Source organism: Triturus cristatus, chromosome 12 (assembly GCF_964204655.1).
Source record: "Triturus cristatus chromosome 12, aTriCri1.1, whole genome shotgun sequence".
In the NCBI taxonomy this organism is placed as follows: domain Eukaryota; kingdom Metazoa; phylum Chordata; class Amphibia; order Caudata; family Salamandridae; genus Triturus; species Triturus cristatus.
The window spans coordinates 223,070,074-223,091,145 of NC_140595.1; the positions used below are offsets into that span (position 1 = coordinate 223,070,074).

Here is a 21,072-nt window from a genome sequence, read left to right on the forward strand (position 1 = left end):
ACTTTCTCTCCCTTTTGCAAGAATTTTTAAAAGGGGGTGAAAGGTTACAGAAGCCAGGCACCCGTAGCCAATACTAGGGTGCTATATCACCTCTCTATCCCTGTCCCAGCCCTTCTCCACAGCAAGCTAGGACAGTTCAAGAGGGTATCATCCATGGTTTAAGGATCGCAACTGCTCTTGGAGTTTGAGCTCCGCCCCACGCTGCCATAGCAACTAGGGTCTTTCCCACCAACACTTCAAAGAAGTACTCCCTCTTGGGTTGGCTCCAGCTGTCTGGGTTTCTTCCTCTGTTCCATGGACCTGGGCTGTCCCCAGCCCTGGTAAAATGTGACAGGTAATTAACAGATGCAGTAACTGGGGGGAACTCTGTTAATTACTCCTGTTGTGTGGGGCCGCCTTTGTTACCTCTGCTGCTGAGAAATTTAATTAAGGCTCCCAGTTTTCCGTTTCTACTGATTCTTACAGATAAATACAGACAGAAAACCATGTATTTTCTTGTCTGTGTTTATTTTTAAATGTGGATAAAAACGGAAATTGGGTGATTCTAAATACACTTTGCCATGACTGCCAGGCCAATAACTGTGTGGATTGATAGGTAAAGGGCTAAAAACAGAAAGGAATTTTTGTAAAGAGACTTAAACAGTAGATATGCACAAGGCTGATACCAAAATGTGCATATTCATTTCACTGAAGCCTGGCAGGCATGCAAGCATGACATGCATATTTATTGGTTAAGAAAATGTGGAAATATACCAGTTTCAGCTTTATTTTTTTGACAAACCCCAAAATAAATATGGATAAATACAGATAAAGTTGACAAAAAATAAATATGGAAAAATACAGACGGAAATGTCAAGAAAATAAATACCATAAAACCGGGAGCCCTAAAAATAATTAACTTGGCCCAGCATGGTGACAAAAGAGAAGAGAAACTGCACCCTAAGGCAAATTTTCCCTTAAGTATATAATAAAGGGTCACTGCAGACAAAACAGTAAATCACTCTGACTTTACCTATAAGTACCCACTAACATTATAAGGCCTATCCCAGGCCAACAGCTAACCCTGCAGAGTCCCCATGAGCAAGGCTACCTGTCACAGTTACCAGGCTGTGCACAATGATAGTCTCACATGTGTAGCCCACATATACGTGTGCACACGTGTGTGTATTCTCATGTGTAACCAGACAAGTGCCACTCACCCTAGTTGCTTCTTACTTATTGTAGCCTTATCTTAAACGTAGGACACTGGTGATAAACACAAGCAGTCCATTTGCCATGTGATTTCCCGGGATGAGGCGCGTGCAGTGAGACTCGCCCACAGTAAGAAGTCCAAAACCAGGTGATCTAAAAGCGAAAAATCTGGGCATATTACATGGGCAAACCCCATTTTACAACAGTGCTGGGAAACGTCTGCTGTAATGTCATATGGTGAGCTTGCTGTTGTGTGATGTTATGTTCTATACTGTAGTGTGATAGGGTATGATGAGATGTGTTCTTTATTGTGCGGTCTTCTCATGCCATCTGTTTAACTTGGATGTGCTGTTATATGATATGCTGTTATGTGTTACTTTATAGTGCATTTTTTTTATTATGTTCACCATTTGGTACATTCCCTCTGATGCACAGCCCAAACTGTATGCATAGATGTGTGTATGGTCGACACAACGGAACCTCATATACAAAGATGCTGGTGCAAAAAAAGGTACAGGAAGACACCAAATGAGAATTGCGACACAAACCATTCTCACAGCAACCTATGAAAAAATGTATTCTACAGCAGTGCCTTAGGTATGTCAAATAAACCCTGAAAATAAATTGGTGTTAGAAGGCAGAGGCCAACAGAAGTCCAGTACACCAAATCTAGCACAGACGAATCTCAAGACAAGCTGCCTTTGAGGCAACACTTGCAAAGAAATGTACTACGTTCTCGGCGGTCACCCTATCATGAACAAAGTTGGCAGTACCTCGGCACTGAGTTATAGACGTGCAATATCAAATCCTTTTTAGTAGAGCATCTTAAAATTTGTGAATGCAATCAAAGTTTGTTCACACAAAACATGGAGGAAGTGAAGTATTAAACAGACGTACAATCACTGAAAGAGCGCCAAACACATTTAATATGCACACACATGCACATGAATTCATTACACCTTCTTCTCCAGTTATCCATCACGAATGGGCAAAATATGCTCACCACGTATTGATGCTGTTGCGATAGGCGTGGGTACCACAAAACAGTGTGTTGCAATTACAATCAGAGGTAGTCTTACAACACAGAACCTATAACCGTGCACATTTAGCTAAAAAGCTAGATTGTGGCCTAAATGACTCGAGTGATTACTTCTCGGACAGAGGGACGCAATCCACCCCTCACTTGGACTGCAAGCCGGTATAGACTGTGAGGCCACAGTCAGGGAGACCAGAAGTACACATCCCAGGATGTTTTGGTCTGAAAGTAAAAGATTGCAATTGGACAAGGAGTGGCGGCAGACTTGAGGTACTGTAACTTTTATGTGCTCATTCACTAAAGGAGTTTTCAAAGTACGAGTACTACAGAAAATGGTAACTATTCAACAAACTGTAAGTAAAGTCAGATTTATATTTCAGTGCTACAGAGGGTGTATATAGGGTGGGCACCGTAGTTTGCGGCAAAACTGTCCTTTTGGCAAGCTTATAATCTTGGAATTATGAACTTTGTGTTAGGTCCTTAGCAGATGCACAGGACCCTTGTTTACCATCACCATTTCTCAAACCAAGATTTCAGTATACTGCACCTAGAAGATAACCAAGATTTCAGTATACTGCACCTAGAAGATAACCAAGATTTCAGTATACTGCACCTAGAAGATAACCAAGATTTCAGTATACTGCACCTAGAAGATAACCAAGATTTCAGTATACTGCACCTAGAAGATAACCAAGATTTCAGTATACTGCACCTAGAAGATAACTAAGATTTCAGTATACTGCACCTAGAAGATAACTAAGATTTCAGTATACTGCACCTAGAAGATAACTAAGATTTCAGTATACTGCACCTAGAAGATAACTAAGATTTCAGTATACTGCACCTAGAAGATAACCAAGATTTCAGTATACTGCACCTAGAAGATAACTAAGATTTCAGTATACTGCACCTAGAAGATAACTAAGATTTCAGTATACTGCACCTAGAAGATAACTAAGATTTCAGTATACTGCACCTAGAAGATAACTAAGATTTCAGAATACTGCACCTAGAAGATAACCAAGATTTCAGTATACTGCACCTAGAAGATACAGTATTCAAAGTTTACTCAATGCTTTCACACATTAAGGTTTCCGTACTACGTTTAAACTATGGAGAAGATTCCAAAAGGGTTTCCTGCACCACATATGTCTGCCACAAAACATGTTCAAAATCGTCATGAGTAGAAAGCAGAGCAGCAGGAGATGGTGGACACCTTATCAATGGTCATCTGAGTGGGAACACACACTTTGCTCAGTTTTTGCCCAGGCTATCTTCCTTTACTCATGCTATTGACCCAGTGCTACTCGGCTGCGACAGCCAAGTTCCAAGGGATATCACTTCTGCGTTTAGGCGGTTGCAAGCAATAATACCAATCATGTAGCATCCCAATAGTTGCATCAACAATTCGTAAGGTCAACTGTAAGAAAGCAGAAGTGAAAGGAAAAGCATGAAAAAAGACAGAAGCGGAATGCAGGAGGTTGATGAGGAAACAAGGAGGGTTGGCAACATTTCAGAATGACTGGAAGCATGCAGCATAACCACTACACCAATGAACAGATAGTAGCTTTTGTCAAGTCACAAACTCTTTGGTATCATAATCATGCCTCAGCAAAATGGAAAACGCAGCAGATGGAACTTGTCATGAATGAGATCATCCTTCTTCCTTTACGATGGCGATTCTGACTCGTCGGCCATTTTATCCATTGATTCATTCCCTCCAATCATCTTACTGTATATCTTTTGCTGTTCCTCCCTGAACGAATCCTTCACCTTGTATCTTTTCAAACCTCCATCCCAGGGAAGCTCAACCAGTCCAGCCTGTTTAGCAATAGCAGATTTCACCCTGTTGGCAAAGTGAACGGCATTTTCCTCTTCCTGTCTGAACATCGGTGGCAAGTACCACACCTTACACACAATGGCCCAGCTAGTCATCATCCGCAACAGGTATGCACCCATGCTGAATTTACTGCTGTCCCAGAAGGCGTCCCCAAACTGCGGGTCATATTTGATAGCCACTGGATATATGGTGCCTCCAATTTCAAAGCTTCCCTTCTTGAACATCATCACAGACGTGTTGTTAATGCAGGTTCCCTCTGGGAAAATTAAAATTGGTAGTTTGTTCTTATCTGCAACATGTTCTTGGAGCCTTTTCGCCAGGAAGTGCCGGTCTTTTATTTCTGAGCGTTCAAACCACACATGAGGACACGCTTTCACCATGGTTCTCTGGATGAAACCTACCAGTCCGCCGTGCGCCTGACCAACCATTGCATAACATCCATCATTGCCTAGGATGACGAGGTCTATGGGAGAGGTGTGGTTGGCAACGCAAATAGCCCCTTTCTTTGGCTTGTTTTCTCTGTTATGATACTGGATAGCACTAGAAAGGGCTCTGGCACATATCCGACAAGAAATCAGGTGGACCATTTCACTCAGCCAACTTTTGAAGCTGCTGTTTGGCAGCTGCCCAACCAGTGTGGCTCCTACAATTAGAAAGCTCAACCCGATGGTCACCAGGCTAATGCGCAAAGGGAGAAGGATACCATAACGTATAATAACCCCCAGCACCCAAATCATGGTAACACGGAGGCTTAGGAACTGGAAGTTGTTGTTGGTCCTCGTGAGAAGATTCCAGGAGGCTAGCTCCTCAGAGGAGAACCTCTGGGTGACCTCATCTTCAACGATGGCTTCAAATCCCTTCTTTGAGAAATAGAAAACGTCTGACAGCTCAAAACATCTGTTCTGCAGGTTATCACTTTTCCTTAGACCTACAATCTCAGTTTCCATTGGGGACAAATCTCGCTGCATAATACCATTGACTTGAAGTTTCTGCTTATCATTCACCCCTTGCTGAATCTGCAGAGTGGCCCACTGCAGGGTTTTCACCAACATCTTCATGTACAGTTCAGAGATCCCCAGCGACAAGCCAAACATGGAGGGCATCATTATAAGAACTAACATCACTGCCACCCATACCGGTAGCGGATGCAGGATCACAGCCAAGAAGGTCTCCATGGCTCACACTCACTGGACGACCTGGCACAAAGGACCCGACCGCCCAAGAAACTCCTCTGAGACCTCGCATCCAACACGCAGCAAGTTCTGCCTGATCTTTAACACTAGGGGAGAAAACAAAGTTGCAGAAGGAGAGCAGAGTTCCTCCTTCCCAGACACACGCCCATTACTCCTCCCAGATAATGACTCATGGCTGGCAACTTCAATAAGTGGGTGGGGAGAAATCCGCCCGTTATTTGTTTAAATGCACTGTGATCTGCCAGGCTGTCGCGTGATGTGACATTAAATGGTGAACAATACCTTGCAGCACAATAAGGCTGTTGGTGTGTTTATTAGGTAGAAAGAAAGTTCCCTTGGTGGAAAGTTAAATTAAAACTGGATCTCTATGTTTCCAGCAAAAACTAAAGCCCATGTGTTAGAACATACACAATACTAAATAGGACCATATCAATTATAAAGTAGATGTTAAAAGTTGTTTTTATTAAAACTCAACAAAAATCACAGTTAAAAATAGACATGTGACTGTCTATACTCCTAAAACACATCCATATACCATATACACATATATTTCATATGCGTTTAGTGAAAACCTAATTCATTTAAAAACAATGTTTATGGAAAATATAATTTCAAAAACAGGGATGAAGGAAAAATGCCTATACCTCAATTAAATACACCGACAAACAATTAACAGAGAGACAAACACAGACAGTACATTTTGTCATTAAATAACACATCCGGGTACAAAAACTTTTACATAGCTGGTCCTAGATACAGTTTAATCGTTTTATATCTATAGGATCGGCTGTTCCCATGGATTGTGTTGGGTGCAGAGTCGACGCGTTTTGATGGTTCTATTTAATATTCCATCTTTATCAAGACCAAAATATACGCCTCTCTTATTTTAGGCACTGATTGGTTGCCGTTTACATTTCAATCCTTAAATCATGTCATTGGATCCTTAGTTCTGTTACATTTATAGGCATGACCTTGTCCCTTAATCCAAGAAATCTAAAAAAAAACATGAAAAAAGGTTTGTATTGGTTGGTTACTGGGCAACCCTGTTTTTGTCTCCCAAATCCGACCTTGAGAATTTTTTACGTGACTTAGATCTGGTCAACGTCCTGTGTTATGTTTCACCCACTATAATGTAGTTTGAGAAAAAAGTTTTTTTTCTTTAAAACACCCTCCACTCCTCTGCGGTCCTTAAATCTGGATCTCTAGTAGGGAGAAGATTTCTTACTGCTGTTAAGTCCTTTCTGTTATATGCGAGTAATACTTTCCTCAAGTCGGGTGTCTCACTTGCCTCATGGGGAGTTTCTTATAGAAAATCTTGCGTGGCAGTAATTCATCCTCACGTCCTCGAAACCCCAGTGTGTTTATTAGGACATGCCACCCACTGAAGTTAAAGGTAAGCTCACAAGAAGTGTTGACCATAAGCGGAATGTTAAATAAAGGAGATCTAACAAACTCCTCTCAGCACACAGAACCATATGCGACCACACGTCACGCAACGCTTGCACAGTGAAAGTCATGTGTGTTATGTTAACATCAAGATGTATATTGTGCACTAAAGCATTGAGTCCAAACCCGTTTAGGCAGGTTGAGTATTAAGGCTGCTTGTAAGTGTCGCATGCTACAGCGAAGCATGCACACCTCATTTACACCCTGTTGTAACCATTCATGACATGAAGGCAGGAAACGTTGTCAGTTAGTTTATTCTCCACAAGCACGTAGCGTCGCAGTGTCCCTTGCGCCTCTGCCAGCAGAAACCGCCAAACTGACTCAGTCGCGAGGAACACCGCATCACAGTGGAACACTCGTACAGTGAGATTCCACGGAGGCACGCGGCCTCAGACACAAAGCGGAATCATAACACACCCCAGGCATAGAGCGAGCCGATTAAGGATTTGGAAGGCAATCGCTTTATTTTAGCTTTGTTTATTGTGGCAGTGAGTAGAAAACAAAGACAGACTTTCAAGCGGAAGCTGTGGAAGAAAATTTGTAGAGTGAGGAGTAACGAACACTAGCACAGAAAATGCATTCAAACACAGCCATGCACACATTCACCCAGACCGTTTTTGCTATTACTCTGTGCAAACTAAATCTTTCCGTTTCTCTTGTGTATGTGCCCTGTTTTTCATTCCCCTAACTGCTGAGTCACAGCTTGTCTTTGTATCTCAGCACTTTTATTTGTTTATTAGGTAAATGTTTGTGGGCTCCAATATATATATTTATTTAAGCATAGCTTAAACAATATTCAGTTTCTTTCGTTGCCTGGCCTTCCCCTTTTTAGGTCTCGCCTGAGCTATCGCGTAAGCGATGCTCTGCGAGACTTATTGTGATTGAGTGGGCTCCAAAAAGTGCTGCCAGGCCAGCCTAGCGATACAGTGCATGTGCGCGGGCGCGCGCGCGCTTGACGCGTTTACTTTCACCTTGGCGGCCGCTTTGAAGTTTGATCGCGATCACTTTCGCGGACGCACGGCCGCGTGTTTCAGTTAGCGCCCCTGTCACTGTGTCCTGCACTCTCTCCTACCACTTTTCCACATGCTTTTCACTCCCCATGGCTGTTACTCTGCTTTGCTTTCAGGGCCGTTTAAGCCGCTCATGTACCGCACACATATGCTACTGACCACGATCCAATCACAGGTAGCGCAGCAAGGCACAGGTCCCTGGAAAGACAACTGACCTGTGACCTGTTGCACATAGGCAGCAAAACTTATCATTATTTCACATTCAAAGGCTTTCATTAAAATATTGAATAGAAGAGCATTACAACTCATTGGATGTAATGTCATTAACTAATAAATTAGGTTTTGCTTATTATGCTCACTAGCCAACACAAAAATCATTATATAAAAAAGTGATTTAAGATTAATCATTTTCGATCACATATGCATGCACTCTTAAAACAATATAGTTTCCATAATATCATATTAGTCTCAGCACCCTTGGCAGTGTCTGCACGTACACCAGTATCAGGCCTCACTCATAGACAGACTACGTGGGTGACGTGTAGACCTCGTACGTGGCAATGCATTACACAGTATCGTGCAATCACACACTGCCCTTGCCATACGTGAAGTCAAAGTAATACAACATTCTGATGCACGTGCACCACTCACCTGGCTCAAGCTGCGAGCACCCAATCAAATTAAACAACGATGCCCCCTGCAGCCAATGCAGGCCCCATTCAGTATAAAGCCTATGGATTTCTGTGGCATATATAGGAGTCTCGAGGGCCCTCGTCCTATTCTGCGGGGGGGGGGGCGGGGGGAGACAGGGTGAGGCAACACATTTCGTATTACGTAACCATGGTGATGCCTTATCGATATTTGTGCCTTATATGAACCCGTGATAAATTAAGAATGAACTTTTTTTAAACCCGGCCTTCTGGTAATACAGTGCTACATTATAAAACACACAACAGTATTAGGCACACAACATTAAACACACATAACTATCAGAGGTTTCGTGGCTGCACGTCTACTCTACATCTGAGAATATGTGTGATGGTTAAAATGTTTCCTAAAATAACACTCAAAATGTACGCATCCCGTTTGTATGAATTACGGGGCATTCTTTAAAAGAACCTATACTAATGGACTGTGCCATGCCATCTCACACATGCGTAATTGTTTAAAGTTTTATTTAGCGCGAACTCGACCCGAAGGTATTGGAGCGCTTTACCTGAGCACCCGTTACATTACACAAGGACACATTAATTTTAGGTAGGCATGGAGAGCTTCAGTGATTTGTCCAGAATCACAGGATGCTGAGCCGACGCCAGACTCGAAACCTGGTTACCCAGCTCTAAAGTCGGCAGCTCTGGCCGTTAGGTGGCACCGGACCCAGTGTTCCCATGGGGAACACGGATGCTAATGGCGCAGGGCACAGCGTTCCCATGGATAACGCAGATGCCACTGTTCACATAGACAACATGCGAACTGCGAGGAGGCAGCAAGCGTTGCATTTTGCATGGGTTTCCGTTGACAGCAAGGGATCCGTTTCCATTTATCATTCAGGAAGCACATAAAAACAAGCATTGGCATAGCCAATAGGTCTCGCTTTTGGGACCTTATAAGTATTTAGTTATGCAACTGTTGCATGGCTAAACACTTATAAGGTCCCAAAAGCGAGACCTATTGGCTATGCCAATGCTTGTTTATTTTGCGTTGTTTCTATTGTTTTTGTACTATACAAGGATACAGACTTTTAGACATCGTCTTTTCACATATCAAAAGTGAATATTCAGCCAAAAAACAAACCCCCGCCCGCTCCACTGCCGTAACATTAGCAATGTGACATCCGTCTTCCAATACCCATTCCACCTTGACCCGGAAGCGTCCATATAAAGTGTCCTAGACACAGCTCCTACCGACTTCCCTATTGTACCATAGTCACATTGCACAAGTCTGTCTCTCTGCCTGCCGTCCCATCCTGTCTACGCCTCCCACTTCATGGGGTTCTCGCATCTTGTCGTTCCAGGAGCTAAGTGAGCATCGCCGTCCATGCACGCATATGGACGCATATCAGCACTACCTTACCATCCCTGCGTGTCCTGCGCATGCGTCTTTCTTCAGCACTGGCCCATTCAGCCACACACCTCAACCACTCAGACCAAAGGCAGGGCCAGGGAGACCCATCTCATTGCGATCCCGGCTTTGCTAGGAGCCAGGACTTGCTTGGCCTTACCTTACTGCTCTGGGCCTTTGAGAAACGTATGCACCTACTGGAGCTGGGGAGGGGAGTCAGTCGAGCGTTACACTGCTTGGCCAAAATAGACTACACGGTCCGAAGGAGCTGAGTTCACCATTTACAGCACTAAACACATGCTCATTGATGCATGGGAGTGGCAGAGCATTGTAATGTCAAACGGCTCCAGAGCGGGGCACATAGCAATCAATGGGTCATTCCGTGGCTCCTCCATAGAAATTGAACCGACCTGGAAACAAGCACACAGCTCACTCATTCCTGCTACACAGATCATGTTGCCTACTGGCCAGCACTGATGCGGATTCCTGGAAGCACTTTAGCATGCAACTGCAGCTGCCAAGGTTTCAGATATTATGTGTGACATTTTCATAATTTCAGAGTAATTATGAGTGACATTTTAACGACATGAGTGACACTTTCTCGCAAGCAAAATCAAGCAATAAAGAGGAAGGAAACATATAACATATCAGAAATTACACCCATTTGAGCAATGAGAAACTCTAAGTTAACTGCCTCTAAGCGTAATGCCAGGGCCCCCTGGGGAGTAAGGTCGCCGGTCAGTCTTCCCCCGGGGTGTTCGCGCAAGGGACGGAAGGACAACCCCAGTTAGAATCGAGGTCATGGGAGCGTGGCTCTTGATGTACCCTGACACAGAGGCTGCATTGAGGATTCAATGGGGATTTACTGAAGGTTTTCGGATGGGATACCAAGGTCCCAGAGAAAGGAAGTGGGCAGAGAATTTGAAGTCAGCCAGAGAATTGCCGGAAGTGGTATTAGCGAAATTGAGAAAAGAAGTCGAGGAAGGAAGGATAGATAGAGGGCCCATTTTAAAGTTGGCTGGTAGAGGACTTGATTATATCACCTCTAGGAGTGGTCCCTAAGAAAGAAACAGGGGAGTACAGAATGATACATCTTTTATCCTGGCCCGAAGGGAGGTCAGTCAATGACTTAATTGTGGAGGAGGACTCGAGAGGGCTGTATGCTTCAGTGGACGATGCTATCCGCTTGGTGAGGTTGTGTGGGCAGGGAGCAGAGTTGGCTAAATGTGACGTGAAGTCGGCCTTTCGCCTACTGCCTATACATCCTGTGGATTTTTTGTTGCTGGGGATGCAATTTGAGGGAGCAATCTTTGTAGACAAGGTCTTGCCAATGGGCTGCAAGATTTCTTGCACACTGTTTGAGATGTTCAGCATGTTCCTACAGTAGGTTTTCATGAACAGTAGTGGTCACAGGGAAGTGTCTCATTCCCTGGATGACTTTTTGTTTATAGGAAAGGAAAACTACAGAGATTGTGGGAAAGCGCTACAAGAGTTTCAGGCTTTGGCGCAGTGCTTTGAGGTTCCCCTAGCACTGAAAAAAACAGCTGGGCCCAGCTTCAAACTGACGTTCCTGGGCGTCGAATTGGACTCTGTCCAGTGGATGGCCAGGTGCCCGCTGGGAAGGTGACAGACATACAGGTCTTCCTTTTGTGGGTGATTGGGGAAAAGAATATTAACTTGCAAATGGTTCAACAACTCATGGGTTTTCTGAACTTTGCTTGCCGGCTGGTGAGAGCTGGGAGAACATTTTGCAGACGCCTCGGCATGGCCATGTCTGGGGCAGTGCTAGCACACCACAGTTAGGATTTCGATGGGAGTCAGGGCGGATTTGAGAGTATGACAGACGTTTTTGACGGAATTTAATGGAGTGGCCTTGGACTTTGTAGAAGACAGGACAATCTGGCAGGCCCAATTTTTTTATGATGCAGCCAAAGCCTCTGGTTTTGGTGTTTTCTGGGATGGGCGATGGTGCGCTAAGCAATGGCCGGGCCACTGGTTGAAACAAGGGAGGAGCATAGCGTTCCTGGAATTTTTTCCCATTGCTGGTTGCATTGGCGGTGTGGGGCACAGAATTTCAGAACAGGTCGTTGCTGTTCCATTTAGACAACATGATATTGGTGGAGATAGTGAACAAACAGAAGGCCAAGGATTTGAGGGTTTTGCGACTGCTGTGGAGATTCATGCTAAAATGTCTACAACTAAATGTAGTATTTTGAGCAAATCACATTCCAGGTGCAAGTAATGACATTGCGGATGCTTTGTCTTGTTCGCAGTGGCGGGGATATCGACGACTGGCACCTGGAGCGGATGCATGCAAGACAGAGCTGCCGGACGGCATCTGGTCCTGGGGGGAGTGATAGGCTTGGTCGGAAAGTCTATAGCGGAATCTACACGGTGCAGCTACAGGCTGGCTTGGGCTGAATTTAGATCTTTTATGGGATGGACGGTAAATTTATGGAACATGTCAAGACAGGACACTCAACAGGGAGTTCTACGTTTTGTTTTAAGTTGTATTGATAAGAGTATGTCGCAGACAATAGCGGAAAAATTGGCAAGGATCTCATTTTACAGGAAATTATACCTAGGTTTGACCCTGCAAAGGATGAGTTGCTGAGTAATATGTTGAAAGGTTGGGGACGCGAACGGGGGGAGGGATCGGGGGGGCTCCAAGGGAGGCTATTACGTTTGAATTGTTGTAGAGTTTGCTAGGGGTTTTGCCCAATTGTTGTCATGATGGATACAAGGTTTCAGTATTTCGTTTATGTATGGTGTGGTTGTTTTTTGGGGCATTTAGGGTCTCGGAGTTGTTGGGCACAAGGGGACAGGCGGGAAGAACATATGAGGAAGTGAGATTGGATGGAGATCGACTGGGGATTTGGCTGGGACATTCGAAGACGGATCAGGCAGGAAGGGGTAAATGGGTTTGGTTCAATGAGAGTGGATGCAAAGGAGTGTGCCCGGTGCAAGAATGATGAGTTTGTTTGAGAAAGGCAGGAGGGCCGGCGTGTGAAATCTTTTGTCATGCATCCAGGGAGAGGTGGATGGCTTTTCAGTTAATGGTGGTATTGTGCATGGCGTTAAGGCGCTTGGGAAGGGACCCTGCTAGATATGGCACACACTCCTTTTGCATTGACTCAGCTGCGGCAGTGGAAAGCTTAGGTTGGTCCTGGGACAGAATACATCAGATTGGGATGTGGAGGTCTAGGTGCTGAGAGAGGTTTGTGTGCAAGTAGGAGAAAAGGTTTTCTAGGGGGGGTGTACAGCAACAGGAGAAGGAGGATTTTTTGTGCACTAACATATTCTCTCTTGTCATAGGTGAATCCTCAGACCTCGGTCCTGGGATCGCACTCTCCCCGGCAGCTCCATGGTACTCTGCGTCGCCTTGAGCAGCCACCCCCACCATTGCAGGGTTGGAGGCCACCCTGATTCTATTTTTACGCGTTTGTGGTTTGTGATTTGATTTATTTTATCTGATTGGAATTGCATTTGCCTGCTGCTGTTTTCTGTTCCTTAGTGCCTATATTCCCTCTTTTGGTGCTCCCCTTAATCTCCCCTCCGTTTCCCGCCGCCACTGACCTCTCAACCCTCCCCCTACCGCCTCGCTCCCACCTTCCAGCAGCACGTCCCTCCCTCCTCCTCTACATCATGGCGACTGCTGAGCGGTCGCTCAGTGGATGCGCGTAGCAGGCGCGCCTAAGGCAAGCCCGTCTGTGCCCGTCTGCGACCCGACCGCGATTACCGCCAGTAACCCTGGTCCTCTGGAACCCCACCACTACGACTCTACCACCCTCCACGCACTCAACCCCAGAAGACATGCCGACTGCGCAAGATCCTTACCGAACACTACCCATGGGCAGTTCTCATACAGACCCTGCCACAGATCCTTCACCACCGACAAAGTGCCCACGACCGCAGAATACATGCCCGATGCACACACCACCGAAACCCTGACATGCATCCTTCTCAACATATGCTCCCTGCACTGACACTCTGTAGGGACTTGATCGACACCCTCTCGCCTGACATCACCTTCCTCACGGAAACCTGGACCAACGCCACCTCCGGCCCCAACATCGCCACGTCATCCCCGACGGCTACAAGATCCAGAGAAAGGACCGCCCCCACCGACCAGGAGGAGGACTCGCCACAAGACCCCCCTCCGACTCTCCACATCCAGCACGAATGACCCCCACTCCAACACAGAGCACCTCCACTTCCAGATCCAGACTAGCCCCAGGACCACGCTATGAGGCACCTTCATCTACAGACCACCGGGACCTCACACTCACCACGCAACCGCCATCGCTGAGCTCGCCGCACCCCACGCCATCACCTTCACGGACTACATTCGACTAGGGGACCTGAATTTCACCAACGGCAACGACCTTGACTCGAACACTCTCCTCGACAACCTTGCCAACCATGGACTGAAGCAGCTCGTCAACACACCCACCCACAGAGCAGGTTACACCCTCAACCCCATCATTGCGGGAGGGATTAACATCCACTTCAGCCACACTACCCAACCCCCTGGACTGACCACCACTGCGTCCATTTCACCTTCAACACCACCACCACACCCAAACACGCCTCTCGCCCGCCACGACAGAACTGGAGCAAGGTCACAGGGGAACACCTCAGCACCACCCTCTGTCTAAACCCCCCCCCTCATCACCAGGAACGACATCAACTCCGCAGCCAAGGAATTTCACCAAGCTCGCACCCCTCCGTCCCCCGCCAAACAACGCCCTTTAAAAGCCGCCTGGTTCACTGCAGAACTTCAAGAAGCCAGACGCTCCTGCAGATGCCTAGAGAAAACCTGGCAAAACCTGAGAACCACGGAAACACAGAACAACCACAAGAGCGCCCTGAAGGACTACCACCAACGAATAAGAGACACCAAACGGACCTTCATAAGAGACAAAGTCCAGATTAACGTGTCCAACGACAAGGAACTCTTCAATGTCATACAGCAGTTCACCAAACCCACCTGAGAATCCACGGATGTCACATCCTCCAAGGTACTCTGCAACAAGCTCAGTTCCTACTTCCGTCTGAAGATCAAGGCCCTCTACGACAACTTCAGCGAACCAACGACGAACACTATCCCCCAACCCACCGCCGCCGACAAGCCTACCATCACGTCCTGGGATCCCGCTACCGTCGAACTCACCACTGTGACCATGAAGAAAACCTACTCAGGAGCCCCAACGGACCCCTGTCCACCACACATATTCCACAGGGCCGCCGCCACCATTGCACCCGAACTAAGACGAACCATCAACGCCTCCTTCAGGTCAGGCATCTGCCCAGATGACTGGAAACGGGCAGAGGTAAAACCCCTCATCAAGAAACCAACAGCCGACCCTACGGACCTGAAAAACTACCGGCCCAGCTCTCTCCTCCCCTTTGCGGCCAAAGTCACCGAGAGAATCATAAACACCCAACTGACCGCCTTCATAGAAGAGAACTCCATCCTGGACGCCTCCAAGTCTGGATTCCACAGCAACCACAGCACCGAGACTGCCCTCCTCACCGCCACCGACGACATCAGCATGCTACTGGATCAGGGACAAACCGTGGCCCTCATCCTCCTAGATCTCTCTGCAGCTTTTGACACTGTCTCTCATCACACGCTCGCTGCCAGACTTCACGATGGGGGAATACACGGAGCCACCCTCGACTGGATCCGATCCTTCCTCCCCGATAGAACCCAGAGGATCCGACTCCCTCCCTTCCTCTCCAAATCCACAGAAATCAGCTGCAGAGAACCTCAGGGATCATCTCTTGGCCCCATGCTCTTCAACATCTACATGGCCCCCCTCGCTGCCATCGTCAGACAGCATGGGCTCAACATCGTATCCTACGTCAACGACACCCCAGCTCATCCTCTCGCTCACTAAGAATCCCAAATACACCAGACTCTGCTTCCAGGAAGGAATGAAGTGCGTGGTAGCCTGGATGAAGGACAGCTGCCTGAAGCTAAACTCAGAGAAAACCGAGGTCCTCATCCTTGGACCCTGCACCACTGCCTGGGACAGCACCTGGTGGCCCTCCGCCCTCAGGAGCCCACCACCCCTACAGACCACTCTCGGAACCTCAGCATCATCCTTGACTCCTCCCTCTCCATGAACCGCCAGATCATCACAGCAAAAACCTAGAACGAGCTCCCGGTGAACATCAGATGCTCCCCCACCCTGCACACATTCAGGAGGGACCTCAAGACCTGGCTCTTCAACTGACCCAGAACCGCCGCCCCCCCAGCGCCTTGAGACCCTCACGGTTGAGTAGCACGCTATATAAACCCCCGATTGATTGATTGTTGTGTGGGTATCCCAGGAACCAAGACGGCTACCTGGATCATAGGACATTCTTTCATCCATTGGGCAGCCAGATACTCAGATCGGCAGGTCTACAGTCATAACCTGGGTTTGAAGAGCAGCCATCGTAAGGTGCATTGGTGGGGTAAACGAGGGATGCGTGGGGGGACATTACTGCCTTGACTGACAAAGATGGTATTGCAAAGAGGCTGTCCTGATATGTTGGTCATACACTTGGGCGAAAATGACTTGATTCGTTTGTCAGGTGTGACAATCCTACAGCATATGCACAGAAATCTGGAAGTAATGAAATGCAATCTGGCGGGAGCGTCCCTAGCATGGACAGAATTCGTGCCATGTAGCTGTGGAAAGGGGCAGTGAAACATGCTGCTGTGAGAAAAGCCCGCAGGAAGTTAAACAGGGCAATGAGAGTTTTTTGCAAAACAGGAGATATTAAAGTTGTTGCAGGGATTCTGCGTATGCACAGAACTATGCGCAGGAAACCAGGACCTCAGAGAATTGTGGTGTACCAAAAACTCCCCTCAGAACCCAGAACCCCTTATCCGACTAGCTTAGTGTCCCATTCGTTATCCGAGGTTTAGCTCGGCGGTCCCAATGTATAGACAACCCAGAACAAGCGACTATGTATATTCTCAGGAATGGTGGGAATCGGAAATACCTGTTCGTATTCTTATATCAGTCCACAACAGAATAAACAAAGACACGGTAAAGTTTAAAGAGTTTATTTTATAAACCTCGCGTCCTAAGATGCAGTAACTTGGCTAACATAAGCAGACAAATGATTAAGATCAGAACCATCAGCATTGTTACAATACCATAGAAAATGAAAGGAGCAATCATAATAAAATGACAGTGGAATCAGCCACCCTCCTTTCTTTAGTAAACTAATAGGTTATTATTAGACTAATAGAAGGTCTCTAGGCTTGAATGGGGGACCCCATACCGCATAGATCAGCTTAGTGGAATCACATCACAGGATCAGCTAGGCTCTCTCCTGCAACAGCTCTTCTTACCGAATGAATCTAAAAACATGCTGCACTGCAATATTAAAACACTCGTCTTTCAGATATCTGCAGCTGCGTGCATGTTATGGCTAAATAGTGGTACGATCAACCTGCACACAACAACATGCACCGTCTAGTGACCCAGACTGGTTCTTTACACGATGTACAGACCAAGGTCACTGCTCACTGTTAAGGATGTTAAACAACAGACAGTTCTCATATGAAGCAAAGTCGAGTAAGCATTTCTCAAGCAATAACATGTGACAACAGTGTTGCGTGCAAAAGCAGCAGAAGCGGCAAGATGGCCTTCTAACAGCTGACGCGGTTGTGCTAACTTAGCATTGTACATAGGGAGTGGTTAACCCATACGACACCCCCCCTTGATCGGACCACTATCCACTAGGGGCGCACCGTGAAGAACGCAGAGTGCAAGTTAGATAGAACGGAACCAAGGGCATGAACTATAAGTCCATATAAGGTAAGTGAAAAGTTCGAGAAAAAAATATAGAAGAAAAAATCAAAAAGGAAAAAACGATGTTCAGTGTGAAAAAAACCATCCAAAATGGGGAGAAAAAAACAAAAATAACATTGATGGATGCACCCAGAAGTGACGATGGCAAAAGTCAATCCATCAAAGTAAAGGCAAAATAAGTTGCAACAGCTTCCAAGAGGAAATCATTGGAACGTTCCGCAAAAGTATCTGCCATCCAGTTTAACAAGGGGAAAAAACACACGTGTTCTTCGACAATCGGAGCTTCCAGTAACAATTGAGGACAACAGATCGGTTCCTCAAGGTAACTTCTCTCCAAGAATTCAAGAGCTGCCGTTCCGATGTCCCAATTCCCTAGGACTCCATGTGCAGCTCCGCAGGCCATGATCCTGACACCAGAACAGTCCAACTCATGAGCCACTAAGGGGCTCATCAGCCGATCATAATCCGGGGCAGGAGACACAGAGTTCGAGAGGCACAAATCCAGAGCCCATTGGAATGGACAATCTAGGCAATAGTATTCAAGCATCCGGTTACGAAGATGGAGCAGCCGGTGCAGGCTGTTTTGTAACGCAAGTTGTGCAGCCATAGCGTAGAACGCAGATCAATAATAGCACCCCAGCTACGAGGGCGAGAAGTAAAGGGAGACCTCCGAAGACGCTGGAAAAAATAGAATGAAAAAATGCGGGGATCACACCAAAAATAGTTTGAAAGGAGGTCACGAGGCCGGAGCCCACAATTTTAAAAAAATGTACCAGGCCAGTTGTTGATGAGGCATTAAAGATAGTCTGAATCAAGGTCCCAAAATGCAGGGGGAGATCAGTATTCAGAAGCGCTTGCACCTCCGTGCGGGTGTTAGCCACGTGAAGGACAAATGTTTCTCTGGATGAAGTCAACGCGACTTCTTTTTGAGACAATAGAGCCCTTATTCTGCTCATCTTGTTGAACTCTGCTTTCAAGGTATGAATAGAAGGCCAGATGGATACATCGAGCCGTCCATGCAGGGCTGGGAAAAGGACGTTATTACAGCACACTACTCGTTGTGATACAGTCACTATGTAAGGAATTCCCACTAGCATCCCACAGCAAGCTTCATTATTTAATAGCAAATAACAGCCATTAGAAAGCAGCGTAAAAGATGGCGTTATAACAGGCACTGGAATCCCCTTTAAAATGCAAGCTAAATTAGGGGCGTGCACATTACATGCACCGTGTAATTGAATGTGTCTACACACTACAGAGTGATCCGGAGTGGTAGTGCACTCTTCACCTTTTAAGTAAACTTCCTTGCCGTCTCTCACGCATCTATAAGTGAACGGGAGAGACCAGACCTCATGCAGGAAGGCAGTACCAAGTTGTTCATATCTGCCTAGGGCATAGTGTTTCATGCATGAACTGAACTTAAACAGGGGAAACGGTAATGTTATCAACCCGTGAATAAGCCACACAGCCGAGTTTAATTCAGAAACAGAAAAAGGTAAAGGTTCTAACTTCTCAATGTGCAGCAATGAGTATGTAGCATCCTTCATGGACATGAACTGTTGTCTCGCAGTTAAATTAAAGGGAAGGAACAAAGATGAAGTATTCATATAATCCCAAGGGACTTTCCCAGCCTTTAAAGTTTGCAAAGTCCATGCAAACTGCATATTAGAACGCAATTGATTTTGACCATGATACAATACAGACAAATCATCCTGCACAATGTCTGCGACAGAAGAAACAATATTATCTAAGGTATAAATTCTGGAAGACAAGGTGTTAATGCTATTATCTATCACAGCTAACACTTTCTCCATATTTGCTTGGTCAATAGCTCGTAATCTTTTTTTTTTTTTTTTTTTTAATAGCTCGTAATCTTGACGCAGCTTCAATCTGTGATAGCTTCCAAAACTTCATTATAAATAGCATACACCCATCTTTTGGACCTGCCAGTCGCAGGACCCTTAACAAAATAATTCAAATCTATTTTGTCGTTCAAACGTGACAAATGAAGTTTGACAGCCGCTAAGGTGGAATGTTGCAGCCATGACTGGCATAACTTACCTACCGAGTAGGTAGTTACTGTGTGTGAAGACTCAAAACGGGGGTCTACTCTAACTTGTGTATACCCTGGTTTCAAACCTAAAAAACGATGTTGACAGGAATCAGAACTCGTTTGCCACACCAACCACCCTTCAGGATCTAATGAAGAAACATTGAGGGTAGTGTTTGAAACGCAGGACTGCATCTCATCAAGGGATAGATCTGTGTGATTTTCCCACGTAGGATAAGCACCCAGATCCGGGATAGAGGGAGAATTACATTTTTTAGTTATAGCCAATCCAAAACAGGTGGTCTGAAAAATAGAAGAATTTAAAAACAAAATGTGGTTCGGGATGAGGCAGGCACGATGCAAAGCTTCTGTTCCTTGTACCTGCCACGGTCTAGAACCCCAAACCGATTTAAGATCGATAGTAGCTTTCCATAGGTCATAACCTCCGATAGCCAATTCTTCCATAAAGGACTTGGAATACAACAATTTGGTGTGTGTCAGTCTGACTTTAGAAGCAGATTCAGCCGCAACTTTAAAGTAAAAAGAGGCTGGATTAGACACACTAAAATCCGAAAAGTATGTGAATTTGTTCACTAACGTGGTGGAGCTGCCAAGCATAGGGCCAGGACAATGTTCTCATTGTGTGAAATTAACAAAATTTCTAAAAGTATTTGCTCTGTGTAGGAAATGTGTGCCATAATGTTGGTAGCAGAATTGCTCATTATAATTTGCAGTATCTAAATACAAATCTTCAGCATCAAATGCAGCATAATATTTCAAATCAGAAAACAGTGCTTCTATCGCTTGTACATCTCAATCATCCGATCGGATGTTCTGCTTAACTTCATCACCCATAGAAACACGAAAAACATTAGGCACATTAATAACTTCAGTGGGGCCGTGAATTTGAAATTTAACAGCATCCCAAGCGATCCCATCACGAACAGGCCAGGCGGTGATGTTCACAAAAGTCTGGTCCCTTTTCACAATATGTGATGAGGAGTGGGGGGCCAAAGTTCCATCAATTAAACCAATTGTAGATCGTTCTTTCAGGTAGTGTCCATTGATAAGTCTAAAAACCACCACCACAAAACCAATGGACATGAACAAAAAAACACATATGAGCAGCAGCCAATTGTAAATCCAAGGAGGAATTAAAAAATGTCTTTTAAACCAGGCAACAAAAATCGAAACTTTTGACGGGGCATTGGAAGTCATTGAATCAGTGTCAAAGGAGGAACGTGACTGATCAATAGCAGTAGATTGCAAAAGAGATACTGGGACCTCTGATGGATAAGCGTACTCATTATCTTCAGGCAAACCACCAGCAGTCGGTGGTAACAAAGGACCAGTAACTGTATGCAACTCGATGGCAACATCAGGCAAGGTGTTAGAAGCAGGGGCCACAACAGAATTTCTCAGCATCGA

At 45.8% G+C, this 21,072-nt stretch overlaps 1 protein-coding gene and 1 pseudogene across 2 annotated transcripts in view; both read right to left on the reverse strand.

Moving 5' to 3' along the window:
• Positions 1–21,072, reverse strand: part of FA2H (fatty acid 2-hydroxylase) — a 756,208-nt gene that overhangs the window by 421,559 nt on the left and 313,577 nt on the right. The window lies entirely within an intron of this gene.
• On the reverse strand, positions 2,102–5,291 carry LOC146775752 (glycerol-3-phosphate acyltransferase 3 pseudogene; annotated as a pseudogene). Its single transcript, XR_014972029.1, has one exon. The product of XR_014972029.1 is annotated as a glycerol-3-phosphate acyltransferase 3 pseudogene (transcript).